Consider the following 11,875-nt stretch of genomic DNA (forward strand, 5'->3'; position numbering starts at 1 on the left):
AAGAGAGACTAAGAATCTGTGATCTTATTTGACTAATAAGACAGTAGATGAAGAAACATAATAAATAAAATAATTACTAATAAAATAATAAACTAATAAGACAGTAGATGAAGAAACATAATAAATAAAATAAAATGGATAACATAAGGGAAATATAAGATATAAACAGAAATCAGTGAAACAGAAACATATATTCCTATACATAAAATCAACAAAACCACACTTACTTCTTTGAAAGGATTAATAAAATTCCCTAGATATATTACTTTAGAATGAAAACAATGATAAAATATTTTTATAATTAAGAACATAAAAGACAGGTACCACACAATCTATGGACATTAAAATGTTAATAAGATAAAATTATGAACTTGTTTTTGGCAACAAATTTGTCAATGAAGTTAAAATGGAAAATTTCTCCAAAGTATTTCAAAAAAGTGACAGAAAGAAAATTGAAAATCTGCGTATTCTACCATTTAAGGCAACTGAATAGATTCTTAAAAATTTATCCATAAACAAAATCCCTGATGAAATCATTTACCAAGAGTTATTCCAAATATTTAAGGAGAAAGTACTACTGATATTGTAGCCATTGAAAGGATAATAAGAGAATAGTACAACCAATTCTATGCCCATAAATTTAATCGTAGATGAAATGAGCAAATGTTTTGAAAGACACAAATTATACATATATATAATTTGTATTTATATAGTATATAATTTATATGTGTTTACATATATTTACATATTATATATCATATAATTAAAATATATATTTAATATTTATATATGACTAGGCTTGTATTTATTTTCTTTACTTTTTTTTTTAAGAGAAGGGGAAAGACAGAGGTGGTTGGCAGATAAAGAGGGAGAAAGAGAATCTTAGGCAAGTTTCATGCCCAGTGTGGAGCCTGATGCCAGAGTTCAATCTCATAACCCTGAGATCATTACCCGAGCCAAAATAAGAATCAGACGCTTAACTGACTGAACCACCCAGGCACCCCTGGACTTACATCTATTAAGAAAATAAAATTCACAGTTAAAATCCTTCCCCTCCAAAAAATTCTAGGTCTAGATTTTTCACTGGTGAATTGTACAAAGCACTAAAATATAGATATAACAGCAGTTCTATACAAGATTCACCAGAAAATAGAAAGAAGGGAATACTTTTTAACTCATTTTTTGAGGCCAGACTTATCTTGATACCAAATTCAGACAAAGAATGTATAAGAAAATAAAACCAAAGACCCATGTTCTTCACAAGTACAGACCAACAATTCTCAAATAGAGAATTAGTCCATCAAATCTAGCAGTATATAGTAAAATCTCACATTTAAGTAGGACTTATAACAGAAAGAAAGGCTAGTTTGATGTTCAAAAATTAAAATTAAAAAATCATTCTTCAGTAAAAGGAACCAAGGGTCTTTGAATAAATGGCTTATTCTAGGGCTGGGGTATGGACTATACAAAATGAGTTTGGACTTCTTGCATATACCAGAAAATAAAACAAAATAAAGCACAATAATCAGATTATGCCAAAGGGACACAAAGACAAATGATAGAGATACCAATGGCCAAATCTGGAACAATTTGATAAATAATATCAATAATGTGGTATTGTACTATACTACATTACTACATTACTATAAAATAAATATCCTGTGTTGATATTAATATAAAAATGATTAAATAAATAAAAGTCTGGAAAATACACAAATCTTTTGTGCAGAAAAATTCCAAATAATTTATGCAAATATCCCTCCCTCAGACTGGTGTAGCCTAACTTCCCATCCAATAATTGTGGACTGTGCATAGAAACTTCCTTCAAAAACAACAGTATGGGGGTGCCTGGGTGGCTCAGTGGGTTAAGCCGCTGCCTTCGGCTCAGGTCATGATCTCAGGGTCCTGGGATCGAGTCCCGCATCGGGCTCTCTGCTCCGCAGGGAGCCTGCTTCCCTCTCTCTCTCTCTGCCTGCCTCTCTGTCTACTTGTGATCTCTCTCTGTCAAATAAATAAATAAAAAATCTTAAAAAAAAAAAAAAACAGTATGGAAAGAGGTGAGGGAGAGAATAATTTTACAATGCAGAAATCTAATAAAATTAATTCAACCTGAAAGATCAGGATAACATGTACCTTGATAGGATATGATGAGAATAGAACTTAGTCTTTTGGTTGCTCTCCATTTACTTATGAAGAAATATAAGACAAATCCCAGGACATACTAGAAAATGTCTGATCAATACTCTTTAATACTACCAAGGTCATCAAAACAAGAAAAATCATAGCCAAATGGAGTCTAGGGAGCTACAATAACTAAATGTAATATGGAGATAAGATCCTATAACTGAAAAAGGATGTTAGATTAAAATTAAGGAAAATTGTAAAAAGATGGACTTTATTAAATAATAATGTATTTATATTGATTCATTAGCTGTGGTAAATTTAACAAACTAATGTAAGGTTAATAAAGGAAAATGAGTGTGGTCATCTAGAAAGTCTCTAATCTTCATAATATTTCTGTATGTCTCAAACTATGATCATATCATTTGGTCTAGAAAAAAGATGACAATATTCAATACATATTCATGTTAAAAATTCTCAGCAAATTTGGAATAGAAGAAACATTCTTATCCTGATAAAGGGTATATAAAAAATACTCTCACTCAACATCACACTGTATGATAAAAAATTGAACGTTTTAACTCTAAGATCAGCTACAAAGCACAAAGTTCAATCTCATCACTTCTTTTTTTTTTTCCCTTTTTATTAATTTTTTCAGCGTAACAGTATTCATTCTTTTTGCACAACACCCAGTGCTCCATGCAAAACGTGCCCTCCCCATCACCCACCACCTGTTCCCCCAACCTCCCACCCCTGACCCTTCAAAACCCTCAGGTTGTTTTTCAGAGTCCATAGTCTCTTATGGTTCGCCTCCCCTCCCCAATGTCCATAGCCCGCTCCCCCTCTCCTATTCAACATATGGAAAGTTTTAACAGTGCTCTAAGAAAATAAATGAAAATAAGTGAAAGAAAATAAATGAAGAAGTAAAAGAAAAAGAAAATAAATGACAGTAAATCGGAAAGGAAGGGAGAAATAAAACTGTCCCTATTTACAGATGGTAAGACTTACCTAAAAAATCCTAAATAATCTACAAAGTTCTTGAAATTATTAAATGAGTTTAGGAAAGTCATAAAATACAACTTACATATTTTAAAAACTTATTTCTGCATCTCACACTGAAAATGTAGAAACCACAATTTAAATAGATACTCATTATAATAGGTTAAAAAATTGAGATGCTGATTTATAAACCTTACAAAAATTGTGCAGGAAATGTGGGCCAAAAATAAAGACTCAAAGACCGAAATAAATAGATAAATATACTAGGTACATCGATTGAAAGACTCAGCACACTGAATAAGTCAATTGTCCCCAAACTGATCTATAAATTCAGTAGAATCACAATAAAAATCACCTAATTTTTTTTAAGTATCCACATACTAATTGCCAAAATTTATATGGAATTCATAGGAACCAATATTACTACAACAGTTTTGAAAAAGAAAAAATACTGTTGAATGACTCACACGAACCCATATAAAAAATTAAAAAAAAAAACTATAGTGCTACATGTTACAGTAATAGAGAAAGTGTGTTAGTGGCATGAGTGTGGTCAGAAAGATTGATGGGAGAAAATAGAGTCCAAAAATTAATCCACACAAATGTGGTCAGTTGGTTTTTGGCAAAAGGCAAAAACATGACAATGGAGAAGGTACAGTGTTTGTAATGAGTACAGCTGATTCCATTTAAATAAAATTCTAGAAATTACAAACTAATCTAGAGTTCCAAAAAAGAAATCAATCACTGTCTTATAATTAGGGGAAAAGAAAGAAAGTTCACATTTTTGGGAGAATAATGTAAACATTTGTTATTTGGGGACATGGCTTCTTGGGGCATATATACAGTTTATTGAATGTCAATTGTACTTATATCTATAAAAATTTTTTTAAATAATAATGGCAAAAAAAACCCTTCGTGTTATTATTTTAGTTCGTGGCATCTAGTAATCATCAATTATTGAAAGAGATATTTTAGCATATGAAAGATTTTTTTTAAAAAACCAGTTATTGAACAAATATCTGTCAGGTAGGGAATTAGTGCTTACACCACTTAATCTTTACTATTACACTTTAAGGGAGTAACTTTATTTTAGAAATAGAGTCAGAAGTTCAAAGAAATTTGTAATTGCAGGTAACACTGCAAATTACAAAACAATATCAGAGGAAAGGTTACAAAAATTGCTGAACTCGGGCACCTGGGTGGCTCAGTGGGTTAAAGCCTCTGCCTTAGGCTCAGGTCATGATCCCAGGGTTCTGGAATTGAGTCCCACATGGTGCTCTCTGCTCAGCAGGGAGCCTGCTTCCCTTCCTCTCTCTCTGCCTGCTTCTCTGCCTACTTGTGATCTCTGTCTGTCAAATAAATAAATAAAATCTTAAAAAAAAATTGCTGAACTAAAATTCTCTAATAAAATATGTATCTCCCTAAGAATGTACTTGGTATGTCTGGACATGACACCATCAGATGTGCAATTTGAAATATCACTCCAGAGATACCTGGGTGGCTCAGTAGGTTAATCCTGTATCAGCTCAGGTCATGATCTCAGGGTCCTGAGATGGAGCCCAGTGTTGGACTCTCTGCTCAGTGGAGAATCTTCCTGAGATTCTGTCCTTTGCTCCCTGCACCTACCCTGACTCATTCTCTGTCAAATGAATAAATAAATCTTTTAAAAAGGGGGAGAAAAATATCACTCTGACTTTAATGTGGAAAACAGGTAGAACGGATGTTTAGGACCAGATAGTTGTAAAAAGACAAGACAGTAGGCTAAATTCAGTATTCTATCCAGCAAACAATTACAGTCTGGACTAGGACAGTGGAAATGAAGATAAATGGACATTGCCAAAATATATTTGTAAGAAATCTCACTCATGCATATCCTAGTGACTCTGAGAACTTGAGAAAGTATTTTTATCATTTAGAGAAAATAAAAATTTTAATAAGAAAATTAAATTACCTTTGTCCAGTTTGGGGAGGGGCTCTTTGAATACACTAAAGTTATAGTCTCTAAATATCACTTAGTCTCAACTCTCATTAGAATTAATTTAAGTTATATTAAGATCCTACATTATTCATACTACATGGCTAAGAAAATGTAATGAAAGCCATGTTATTGGATATATGATCCTAAGAAATACCAAATCCAAACACATTTATTTCAGTTATCAACTTAGTGTCAACACCATCTGCTTTCAGGATCTACAATTCCCCATACCGCTTTTTGGTATGATTCCGGGATAGAGTCGCTAATGAGGAACTATTAGTATATACGTAAGGTGGAAGGAAAGGAGAGATCATTGTTCTCCAGAGGCAACTGCAGGCTTAGGGGATGTTCAAAGTGGCTCTGAGTAGACTTCTGTGAAGCATTTGCTTTGGTGCTGTAGCTGCTGGGGGCTCGCAGGAGCTCCCTCAGAATCACTGGTCTGCCAGTAATAGGGGGAGCTCCCAGTAGATTCTTGATATTTAAAACAGCTGCTGTGGAAGACCTCTTGTGACCACCTGATTTGTTGCTGCAGGAAGAATCCTTTAATGATAGCTTCTGCCTTCCTTGATCTGTACTCTACCCAATCCATGTAATGGGTGAGTTAAATTTCTAACCCCCTATAATGCAACCTGTATGCTTGAAATGCAAATAATGCTTTCTGCTCCTCCTGGTGGAACCCCAGTTTGAGATCTACTTCCAGACATTATCAGACTATGTAAGACTACTTCAGGTACATTCTTGGGTTTTTACTGCATTCCCCACACCTCTATCTACTTATATATATAGCTTCTTTTATTAGACTCACAATTTTTAAACACAGAGATCTTTACCTTTGGACCTCAGTCCCTGGATATGCTGGGCCTGTGCCTGGCACCAGTGAATGCTCATTTAGTCGCTATTGAATGATTATTGAAATGTTTATAGCATTAAGTGAATTTATTTTTACCCAGGGGTCAACTATTATGCTATATATTTTGAAAATAATAAAAAGGGCATTAAGACAGTATCCACATGGACTGGGGAAGTATAGAGATATGTTTCATATAAAATTTTATATTATCCTGCCCTCTGTATAGTAAAAGAATCTCTGTAACCAATATTGGAGAATTAATGGTGTGCAACCATAGTTTTATTATTTTTAACAAGTCTAAAGTTTGAGTAACCCATAATAGTTTTTGATAACTTAAAAAAGCAAGAAACTTATCTCATTCACTTAAAAGAGGAATGTGAAATGAATTTCATGAAGAAAAATTACCCAAGGGATAATCCAAATTTTGCAGTATAAAAGACTTACCCATTCTCCTTTTATTAGCTTTGTAGACATAACTGCAAAATTAACAAACCATGAAATTCAACACCACACCAAACAGTAACAGATGCCTGACTTTGCAGTTGCTAGAGCAAAAACCCACGAATATATTTCAAGAATTGGAAGAGAGATCGTTTTGCCTTCTTTGAACATTCAGACATTTTCATGCTTTATGCATACCCACTTAGAAAAGATTCTTATTAAATGTACACTCTAAATCGTTGGTGAGATAGAGGAAACATTTCAAAACTCACTGAAGCATTGCCGTCATGTGTCACACTTGCAAATATAAGTTGTAGACAACAGTGATAATCACAGATATTTTACAGAATAAAAATTAAATACTACATCTTTATATGTGTTATTGCAGACCTAGTCACATCTCTTACAGATGAGATATTAAAATTACAAACTAAATTTTAAAGTAATGTAATTATAGGTGGATTTTTCCTTCATACATTCATAGGATTACCAATATTAATTTTGTTGAGAATTTGGTTACTGTACAGGTTTCAGTTATTTAAAAAATCTTAAACTTTGTGTAAAATTACTTTGAAATTATTAAGATGAAATTTTGTCAATTTATAAATCAATTACTGCCTTTTAAAAATAAAATCATATGTCCCTTAAGTAATAATAAAATAAAATAAAATAAAACAAAATCTTACTTTGATCCTGATATTCAATTTTTAGGATTTTATCCTAAGGACAGAATCAGAGCTACACAAGAAGATTTATATACAAATACAGTAAGTCACATATTGATGATATTCCCAATAGTGAAAAATTGGAAATAAGCCAAATGGTTAAATACAATTACTCATACAAAGCACCATGTGCCCATATGTGTATTTTAGAAGAGTCTATTAAATCACACGGAGAAAATGTTTACATTGTGTTTTTTTAACTTTTTTAAATACTGAGTTTATTTCACAAGTAAATTTATGTGTCCCCACCATTTCCATTTGTCTGACCACCACTACTACTATGTCTTATCATAACATTCCATACATACTTAAAACCAAACAAAGAGTGGAGGAGTTCCATTTTTAAAACTAAACAGGCATTTTGTACAACACATTCTTGGCAATGGAACCCGGGCAACACTTATCAGACATGGTAGGGAAAGTTCTCACTCTGCATTTTAAAAAGAACAGCCAGATATCAACTGTTACAGATATGAAGACAAAATTTTAATAAACTGTTAAAACTATTTTCTTAAAGAGACTTCTTCCACTGCCAGAGATCTTGAAAAGGCTCTTGGTCAGTCATCTGGAAGCAATTCTTCACATAACTGATGGACTTGCCTTCCACTTTGGGAAAAAAATCACCTTTTTCTACACCGACTTGTGTTTTTGCTTCAATGTCTTCTATAGAACTCTGTCCTTTCAATGTTTTGGGAGTCTTTTCCTGTTTTTTGAAGGATTCATGACCTTTTGATCTTGGTGTTGATGTTTTTGAGTCTTTTCCATTCTGGTTTGATTTTCATGCATTTTTGGCTGGATGATCTCATATAGATTTCTTTACTGAAGACTTTCCTTCAACTTCTTCATCATCAAAATCATCATCATCTTCTTCTTCTTCATATCATCTTCATCAGCAGCGAGTTTTACTTTTTATCTATGGAACCTCGCTACCACTGCCAGGGGCAGAAAGCTTTCCAGATAAACTAAGGAGTTTCACATCCTCTTCCTCTTCATCTTCTGACTCTGCATCTTCTTCCACAGTTAATAATTGCAGTCTAGACAAACCATAAGTGACTCTTAATTGCACAAAACAAACTGGGGGTTGCTGGGGAGAGGTGGGGTTGGGAGAGGGGGAGTGGGGTTATGGACATTGGGGAGGGCGTGTGCTGTGGTGAGTGCTGTGAAGTGTGTAAACCTGGCGATTCACAGACCTGTACCCCTGGGGATAAAAATACATTATATGTTTATAAAAAGAAATAAAGTGCATAGGAAAAAAAATTAAGTGCAGTCTACTAATATGCAGGGGCCTTGAACCACATTTCAACCTAAGATCACAGGTGGAATTATTTCAAAGCCTACAAGGAAAACTGTTCAGACATTTTCAAAGTTGCCAGTGTGACTCTAATTGGACTCCCTTCCTAATTCATTGCCTCTGATTCAACAGTGTGCAATTCACCCTTTGCACCAGCTGCCAAACTGACCCGTCTTAAAGGTGTTCATTTTCATCATTATCCACCTTAAAGTTATCGTCTCTGCCAGCCCTTAGTTCCCAGCAGAAAAGATAGTTCTAGGGCCTCAGGGAGTTCATGTCCATGTCCATCAAATCTTCCATGGGGTGGTGGCACACTTAGTGATATAGAAATTGGACAGAGATAAATGAACTGTTCTAGAGAACTGCAGTGCTGGATGGAATCACACTATGAAAATGTTTATTGTAATGAGTAATTAAATTACAACAACAATTTTTTAAAGGTTATGAACTATCACCTCCCACTCAAGTGCACAGTGAGAAAACACAAGTACACAAATGAAATCTGTGGCTGATATATGTAAAGCAAAATATTAATAGTGTTTATATCTGAAAGGAGGACATAGGTAGGTCTTATCTCCTCCTCTGCACATTTCTATCTTTTAAAATGTTGTTTTTCTTGAGATTTTATGTATGTATTTGAAAGAGAGAGAATGCAAGAGAGTGAGCATGAGGCGGGGAAGGGGCATAGGGAGAGGGAGAAGCAGACTCCCTTTTAGGCAGGGGGACAGTACAAGGCTCAATCCCAGGAACCTGGGATCATGACCTGAGCCAAAGGCAGATGCTTAACAGACTGAACCAACCCAGATGCCCTACCTTTTAGAATTTTCTATCATAAACATTAGCAAAAATACAAGTAATTGCTGCTGCTTTAAAAACTGAATAACAGAACATAGTTTGACCTGTCAACAGCTTGTACAATAATCAAAGTATTTACATAATATGAATTTAGTATTATATGAACTTTGTAAATGACATTATGAGACCAGCAGATCTGTAAAGTCTTGAATTAGAAATTAAGAGATTGCACAACTTTTCACATAATGATCAGGTACGATGTTTCAGAATATTAAAATGTACTCAATCAAATTCAATACTAATCATGGAAATATTAATTTTTGATAACATGCTAAAGATAAGAATTCAGTGATTATTTTAAAAAAAGAAAAAACAGGCATATCCCATGTTATGTACCATGGTGAAAAGCAGACATTTTAGCTTAAAAATATTTTCAAGTATTCAAATTATTATTAAACAGTTTCAAGTACAGAAGAACTCATAACAAGTATACCTACCCATATCTGACAGAAAGGGTCTATTTTGTGATGCCTCAGAGAAAAATATTTGAGCTGAGAAAAAAAAATGAGTAGAATAGATGTAGGATAAAATAGCATTTTGAACACACGATATCTTTGGCGAAGATGCAAAATTAGAATGGTGAGCATTTAAAAAAATTGTAAAATCCCCACATTGGAATGAAGATGACATTCGCAGAGTGATACAATATATTTCTGGAAAGGTAGCTGGGCCTTGTTCAAGCAGTGTTTTCTACCATCTGAAACAGGTTGTTTTTTGTTCTGGGAACAATGAGAAGCCATGGCCTAGTTCTTAATAGAGAAATTCCATTATATTTTTTTGAAGTTTATTCTCTCTGCATTGTAGAGACTGGATTGAAAGATGTTGCTAGCAAATGGATGTTTGAAGATTACCAATAAATTGTGAATGATGGTGACCTGGACATGGTTGTGCCAATAGAGATGGACCCTATTAAGCAGATTTGTGAGATTTGGGGCTGATGGAGTAGAAGAAATCACGCGTGACTCACAAGTTTCAAGCTTGAGCAACTGGGTAAATGATGGTGCCATTTATTTAGACTGAACATTGGAAGTGGGGAAGATTTAGAACAAGGTGATAGCTCTAGTTTGACTTGTTTAATTTGAGGTATCTTTGTGAAATGTATGTGGAGATTTTGAGTGGATGGTTTGATATTTATGGATGGAGCTCAGGAAAAAAAAGTCCAGATATCAAATGTGTGAGTTTTACTGGAGATAGTTGGGCAAATTTCATTTTGTGGCCATGGGCATCTATCTCTTATCACTTGCTATTTAAATAATGACTTTTAATTTCTTATCTTTGAGGAAAATATAGGATTAATAAATTATACATATTAATTAAAATACACAAGTAATTGTGTAACAAGGAAAACAATTATAATAATGTCAAAATTCTGGTTAAAAATGTGTGTGTGTGTGTGTGTGTGTGTAGTAGGATAGTAGAGTAGGATGTTCCACTTAATCTTGCAAAGGATATAGTCAATTAGTGATAGGATGTCACTAATAAATCCATTCCAAATGTTAATGGAAGTATGTGATGCCTAGGATCTGCCATTTCTGTTTCGAGAATTATGATAAGAATGTATCAAAAACTTAGCAATTTGAAACAAACTCCCAGCCTTACCTTGAGGGATTGTCTACTAAAGGTAGATAAATCCTTCTTTGTCTACCTATTTATTAAAGTTATCTCTGATAATTTGGTTGCTATGAATACTTGGAAAATCTCTCCTATGGTGGAGGGCTAAAAGCAGTACTAATAACATCTAATTAGCATTTACATGAAGACGAAACAAGTGGGCTGTTTAAAACACTACAAACAGAAACCCCATCTCTTAGAATCCTGAAACATCCTTTACATTATGTATAAAACAAACAAGTCAGATTCTATGTCTTTACTGAGTTCTTTACTATTTCTGAGAAATCCTTATGAGTTCCACCTGTATTACCTGAGGTGCTAAACACATTAGAATATTTTTCTATGAATTTTAAGTTGGATAAATTATTAATTCCTTGGAAGTACACATTTTACTGCTCAAAAACTACATATACATGGCTCCACTATTTCCTAGCTTTAAATATAATCAACTTTGCTACCCTTGTCATGGGCATGCTTTTTCTTTTTCTTTTTTTTTTTTTTTTTACAATATGATTGTTAATATTTTTTTTCCATTTTATTTATTTTTTCAGCGTAACAGTATTCATTCTTTTTGCACAACACCCAGTGCTCCATGCAAAACCATGATCCTCCCCATTACCCACCACCTGTTCCCCCAGCCTCCCACCCCTGACCCTTCAAAACCCTCAGGTTGCCCCAACTTCCCACCCCTGACCCTTCAGAACCCTCAGGTTGTTTTTCAGAGTCCATAGTCTCTTATGGTTCGCCTCCCCTCCCCAATGTCCATAGCCCGCTCCCCCTCTCCCAATCCCACCTCCCCCCAGCAACCCCCAGTTTGTTTTGTGAGATTAAGAGTCATTTATGGTTTGTCTCCCTCCCAATCCCATCTTGTTTCATTTATTCTTCTCCTATCCCCCTACCCCCCCATGTTGCTTCTCTATGTCCTCATATCAGGGAGATCATATGATAGTTGTCTTTCTCCGATTGACTTATCTCACTAAGCATGATACGCTCTAGTTCCATCC

General features: G+C 34.2%; 1 pseudogene; it reads right to left on the reverse strand.

The window, feature by feature from the left end:
- Positions 1-7,625: 7,625 nt before the first annotated feature.
- LOC123942687 lies at positions 7,626-8,705 on the reverse strand (annotated as a pseudogene).
- Between the last annotated feature and the right edge of the window lie 3,170 nt (positions 8,706-11,875).

This window comes from Meles meles, chromosome 5, assembly GCF_922984935.1.
Source record: "Meles meles chromosome 5, mMelMel3.1 paternal haplotype, whole genome shotgun sequence".
Lineage (NCBI taxonomy): Eukaryota > Metazoa > Chordata > Mammalia > Carnivora > Mustelidae > Meles > Meles meles.